Genomic DNA, 6,747 nt, shown 5'->3' on the forward strand with positions numbered 1-6,747 from the left:
CAAGGACATTCTCTTGACAAAAAGTTCGCTTGCTAAGTGGGGTACCTTGAGCTGAGTCAGTGTATTATGAACACCAAAGACAAAACTTACTTCAACATCTCAATTTCTTGGCTTGGAAAATATTTGCCAATGCATGAGTTTCTCAAGAATTTTGTATTTTTCATTTATTGTAAGGCCTTTGATCTACCCGTGTCAACACTTGGCTGAGCATATGTTCTTCGTTGACCTCATTCTTGACAATCGAGCTCTCATACCATGATTCCCTTCCTTGCTTCATGTGCATGTTGCTTATAGTAGATGAAGGTGTAGGGCTGACATGAGCTTCCATGTTGCAAGGGAGGGGGAGGAGAGAGAGATAGAGAGACAGAGAGAGATGGCTATGGTATGCACCATCTACAAAGACTGAGCATGTGCAAAACATGTCAAGTGCTACAACTCCCCTCACCCTCTACCCACATCATTGAGATGCCACCTTTCTGTTATGAAACATTTCAAGAGAAGTTATCTTTCCAATCCCCATGTGATTTAATTCCTTTTTTTCTCTCTATTTAGCTTTACACCTTCTTTAAAAAATAGATGGTTTTACACACACAAAACACCAATCCAATGTGGTGTCAAGGACACTCCTTATTGTACCACTAAGTGTTGCTTTTAATCACATAGAGCTTTTGGCATATGTCAACCTATACTAAGAGCTTGTTATGGAGCCATAGGATCAATTGTATTTACATCCGCTTATTGTCAAGTTCATTGACTATTCACTTATGTTGATGTTTTATTACATGTTTTTAACTTATTTGCAAATCCATAGATATATACTACAACCATGCTTTACTTTCACCTTTGTATTGAATATCCTTACATCTATTTTTGGTTGTGTAGGTCAATATAGATGCTTTCTAGAGAGCAAGATGAGCCAAATAGTATATAGATGAGGAGCTGAGGAGATTTTTACACATATATCTCTAGATCAAATGGCACACTTCAGGGACATAGCAAATACGAATTTGTCTCGATCAATGTCTCTATGCATTCTACATGGGCACACTTTGACGTGTCAATGTCTAATAGGTAGAGTTGACGCTCAAGGTTGGTTGTGAATGAGGGTGGCTCAAGTATGCCTCGCTTGACTAGTAGAGGTGGTGGTTATGGTGGATGCTTTCGGAAGCTGCAGACTTCATCTCCTCCTCATTACAAGGATGGTTCTAAGGCTGCTGTAGATATACAAATATTGCTACCATGTGGCCAGTTTTGGTACTCACTCTCATCATAGTTCTAGAGAGAGTGGCTCTAGTGTTATGAAGAAACCGATGTAGTGTCCCCCTCCCATTGATTGAGTAGATGCTTGTCACCTGCCATCATGGCTACATCTATAGGTACTTGCACTCTTGGATGATAAGGTTTGCTAAGTGGTCTTGAGGTGCCACTCCTCCTATCGATGGTACTCTGAGAGGTCCCACTCCCGTAGGTACACCAGATTAGAGGGGTCTCCTAATTATACTCAAGACTATGATCATAGGTGGGAGAGGACATACATTAGAACCATACCACCAAGTTACGAGTACTTAGTGGAGTAGAAAATTAGTGTTGTACACATGAATGATTAGGGGAATAGATTGGTTACACATATGCATGAGTTGTGTCATCATGTTTTTAGGCACAATCTATTGGATCACTGGAAGAATGTACTCGAAGGTAACAAGGTGGAAAACAATCAAAAAATTTAACTTTAGGAAATAGGCTTAAAAAATTCTCCAATAAGGATCAAATCCCTGCTCAATGAACCATACATGATACTTTTGCATCATATGGATTTGTTTTGAGATACAAATGACTTGGCTCTTTGTTAATTTCTTGTGATAACTGCTCTTAGTCTTGAATTTGAATCCATTGTCATGATTCTATTTTTTGTTTTTAGGCTCACTACGTAATACCATCCTTATATAAGAAATTTCTAGTATCTATAGCAATCAATTGTTTCTCCACTAGATGGATGTTGGAGCTAATACAACCTACATGTCCCGACAGATGGTTGAATACACAAAATGTAGTGAAGAGTGTCACAGGGGATCCGGAGTAGCTAAAATAAGAGGGTTGCAGGAGGCTCAGAGAGAGGAGGCTACGAGCTCTCCAAGAAAATGATAGCAACAAATGAGAGACAGTGAGGGCACAATGTCGAAGCGTTTGGGGTTGAAAGTTTACCACAGGGGTAAGAGACAACAGGGTGAAGGGAGATTCAAGGAGAGGAGTAGAAGGAATAGAAGGGATTGAAAGAAATAGAAGATGTATAAGAATACTCACAGAGTTTAAGCCTGTCAGTTTATTTCTGCATTATGAGAAGACAAATCTATTGTAGACAAAAACATACATAAAACAATACCTTCCTCTATGCTACTCAGGCTACCAATCTGATGCCTCCATTGCTCTGAAAGGGGAGTAAAATAGCAGGACACCTGCCCAGAATTCTTCTAGATCACTCTTTCATCTCCCACTTCGGACTGATATTCACTGCCTGAAAACTGCGATCACGTGTCGCACAGTTTCGCCAATCCTTCTTTTTAGATAAAACCCTCTCAAAATGACTGAAAGCTACATGCTTTCTTTTACATGTCATCCTATTCTAGAAGTTATCTATAGTTTTTGGATTTTTTACAAGAGATAATATCTAAAATATCAAAAATTGGTTAAACTTGTCCAAAAATCTAGTAGTTTTGGACCATCCACACTACGGACGCTAACATTAATGACTAATATAGCATTCGCTCTCTAGATCAATAAGAAAGCCGCACTCTAGAGTTTTTCACATGGTGTGTGCGTAGCGTCATGACAACAGCTAGAGGCAAGTGTCATGTACCACCTCAAGAGTGGCGGACACATGACCTACTTGGAGGACTTTGTAATTTCTCTAGTAATTATATTCACTTTCTTATTTTATGTGTTGGCTATAGTTATATTCTAATTATAATAATGCTACTTTTTCTTTTTTGATACAACATTCCATTCGGAATCGCAATCCTATAGGCTTGGAGGCATGATATGTAAAAAATATGGTTGGACTACACTTATTGACGACAAGCTATATGCGTACAACAGTCCAGTAAATCATGCCTCTTTCATGTTTCCAACTATTAGCTCTTGCGAGGCATTGTATACTCTAGATTGATCTTTGGTTATGTTACAGAATCCTTTGGACAATCCATTACATTAGGACAAGCTATCGAATGGTGATTGGCTATAGCCAAAGCTTAGATTCATGGACCGCCCCTCTCTTTTTTGGCCCTATGCTCCATACGTACTTTTTATATTAATTGTATCTAGCTTTCTTTATACACATTTCTCCTTTGTTGTATACGGCTCGCATTTAGCGACTTTTATAAATCATAGTACTATGGGATGTGATGTTTTTATTGTATTTTTTCATACATTCAATCAATGGATTCCTTTATTTTTGCAAATCACGATATATAATTTTAGACGTTAGCTATATTTACATATGGAAATGAATTCTCAGACTAAATTCAATCCATGTGGCAAAAGAAGGGGAGTAGGGCTACATGCCTTGCCTCCCAAAGATAACATTTTGCATGTAATCATCACTATTTATGTCTAAAATTTACCCTACAACCATCACTATTAGCATTGAAATTTTATTGTAACCATCGGTATTAGTATCAATACTTGTGCAAGTATGTTGATATTGACATGTCACACATATCGATGCTAATACTACTTATGTACATACTGACAGATCTTTAGTGATGCTAGTATCGACGTGAAAAATTAGCACAAGGAAAGGGGAAAATTTTCAATGAATAAATCCATTACTTTGATCGCCCAGTTTTAGGTCTATATATTGAAGTGATGGTTGGGATGGTCAAAACACACTCCTATTACTTAGGGGGCGTGTGAGGGGTTGGCAAGGTTGAAACATGCAGCTTAGGGAAGCAAAGCATGACTCCTATTTCAACTCAAATAATTAGTTTATTATTTAGTTAACTATTAGTATATTTAATTATTTTGATTAGTTAGTTAATTAGTTATTAGTTTTAGCTTATGAGTTAATTATTTAATTTATCAAAGCAAAGAAGTGCTCCATAGGTTGTGGCTCGAGTAAGTTACTCATGAATATATGTGTCCATCATATGATTTCAAAATAATATATTTTTAAAGTACCATTTTTAAACATTTTTTATATACATATGGGTGTAATATAAAGGGGTTATTTACAGATTAAATAGAAAAGGGCTAGGCTTTATTCAAGAAAAATCTACAGATAAGGATATTTATAAATAGGCCTTGAATGCACGTGACGTAGAGGATATATATATAGTAACTTCCCCGAGGGTTGTGGTCAAAAGTTGTGTGCTTTCAAGATCTAGGTACAGTGATAGCACTTTGTACTTTGCAATGTGCTTTACATGAATCAATTGTTGGAAATGCAATCCACACTTGCTAGAGCAAACTAGCTCGCTATTAATGCAACGATGATGTGTTGAGACAAGGTTTGAATTCTAGGTCAAATGGAGGAAGATCTTCCTAATTGGATAGACCAGAGGTCATCCATCACCTTAAGGATTTTGGGGCTAGACGGCTAGCCCAATTATAAGAAACTTCCAGTTAAGCATGGACTAGCATGAATAATACTGGGATGAGCAACATCCTAGAAAGGGGAGGTACAAGGGCCCTCACCTAGCTTCTAACTTGGTATTAGAGCTCAAGTTTCTAAGCTTGGGTGGCACCAAGACCTCGACCAAGATGAATAGAGGAAGATTTTTCTAATTCAATAGATGAGAGATCATCCATCACCTAAGGTTTTGGGGGCTAGATGGCTAGCCCAATTATCAAAGCAAAGAAGTGCTCCATAGGTTGTGGCTCGAGTAGGTCTCCATATAATTTGATAGTTTTCCATATAATAAAGGGTTCTGTACAACTGCTGTTAGATTCCGCTTGGTACTCTCCATAATAGCCAAGCATGAAACTAAGCATCAAATATAAAGCTCAATGGGATAGCAAGAGTGGTCACACAGAGTAGAAAAAGTACTAGCTTTGGTAACAAAGTGTATGTGCAGTACTAGATTTGGTACTTGTTTGTAGTTCTATAGACTGAAATTGATACTACAAGGTGCTATATTATACCCTACATAGTACCCAAGCATGGAATATGCTCCAAATATGAAGCTGATTTAAATAGCAAGAGTGACATACAGTACCAAAAGTACCTTATCGGATACCAAAGTGAATGTGCAGTACCTCATTTGGTACTTTTTTGTGTTGCACTAGTTCTATAAAGTACTAAACTTGGTATTGCAATAGATTTGGTTCTTCTGTGCCCTGTATAGTACCCAAGCATGTGCAAGAAATTCGAAGCTAAAATGAATTGTACGACTGACATGCAATACCCCAAAAGTACCTTTGTTGATACCAAATTGTATGCATAGTATCAAATTTGGTACTTTTTAGTGTTGCATTGGTTCTATACAGTACCAAAATTGGTACTAGAATGGATTTGATTCCCTGCCTTGACTTGGAGTTGGTATTTTATAAAATACCAAAGTAATACTTTGTACCACTTTGGCAAAAACAATACCAAATTTTAGTAATATCTTGAATTGATGGGCTTTCATAAAATATTTGGGATGTTTTGTTGTGGAAGTTTGAACTCTAAGTTGAATTATTTTTGTGTGATAGGTTGAGCTCTACAAAAGATTCAAGAGCACTTATCCTAAAGTGATGCCATCACTTAGATTCTTTGACACACATTCTTTGTTGAGAAGTTGAAAGAGCGATATACTTGTTGTATATATCATGTCCAAATGATATATTTCAAAGAGGATTTCAATTAGATGCATGAAAACAAGTTTGAGCATCATGGAAAAGGCCATCTATGTGCATGCTCCATTTTTGTGCAAGGAGTGGCTTAGGTCAATGTTTTGCAAACGAGGCAATATGTCAGCACATAAGTATTTTGTGGGAATCCATATTATACCCAAAGCTTGTCAATAGTGAATATCATGCAAAGGAATGCTTGCTTGGAAATTGCTCCAAATGTGGTGTAGCCCAGATGAAATTGCAATAGATAGTAGGGAGGTGACTATGAAGGTCTTTAAGAATGTGAGAATTAGACATGTTGGTGATAATAGAAGTGAGAAGAAAAGAAATAATTTGGTTGTGGAAAGAATACAAAGTGCTATTTTTGTTTGTCTCATTTTAGATGATCTCAAAAGATTCATCAAGCATAACTTTGTATTTAGTTGTATTTAGGTGGTAGGCCCAACAGTTGAAAGATTACTTTCTTAAGTTTCCCAGTGATATTGTTGTGTCTCTTGTGGATTTTGCAAAGAATTATTCATATAAAATGCAAAATGAGATTCAATCCATGCATTGGTGGTCAACCTAGGTAACCATATTGGTGAATATCTCTTATGTGAGAAACTCAGTAGGTCCTATTGAGAAGACACTACTTTTTTACATATTAGATGACAAGCTCCATGACATGTTGTTTGCTTAGCATTGTTTTATGCTTCATGACAAGTGGCTAAAACAATAGGAGCATCATCAGCGATATCATTGTGTATGGTTAGATGACACTACTTCTCAATTTAAGGCGCACAGACCTTTCTACTTTGTAGCAAGGTAGTATCACCTAACATGCTTGTATATGATGCATAACTTCTTCACCGTAGGACATGGAAAAGGAGAGCATGATGGTACATATGCTATCATAAAGAGAAGCCTCATTCCGAAAAG

At 37.1% G+C, this 6,747-nt stretch overlaps 1 pseudogene; it reads left to right on the forward strand.

The window, feature by feature from the left end:
• The first annotated feature begins 5,813 nt into the window (after positions 1 to 5,813).
• LOC148032629 (uncharacterized) lies at positions 5,814 to 6,547 on the forward strand (annotated as a pseudogene).
• The last annotated feature ends 200 nt before the right edge of the window (positions 6,548 to 6,747 follow it).

The sequence above is a fragment of the Lygodium microphyllum genome, chromosome 8 (genome assembly GCF_053477565.2).
Source record: "Lygodium microphyllum isolate KBCC chromosome 8, Lygodium_microphyllum_v1.1.10, whole genome shotgun sequence".
Lineage (NCBI taxonomy): Eukaryota > Viridiplantae > Streptophyta > Polypodiopsida > Schizaeales > Lygodiaceae > Lygodium > Lygodium microphyllum.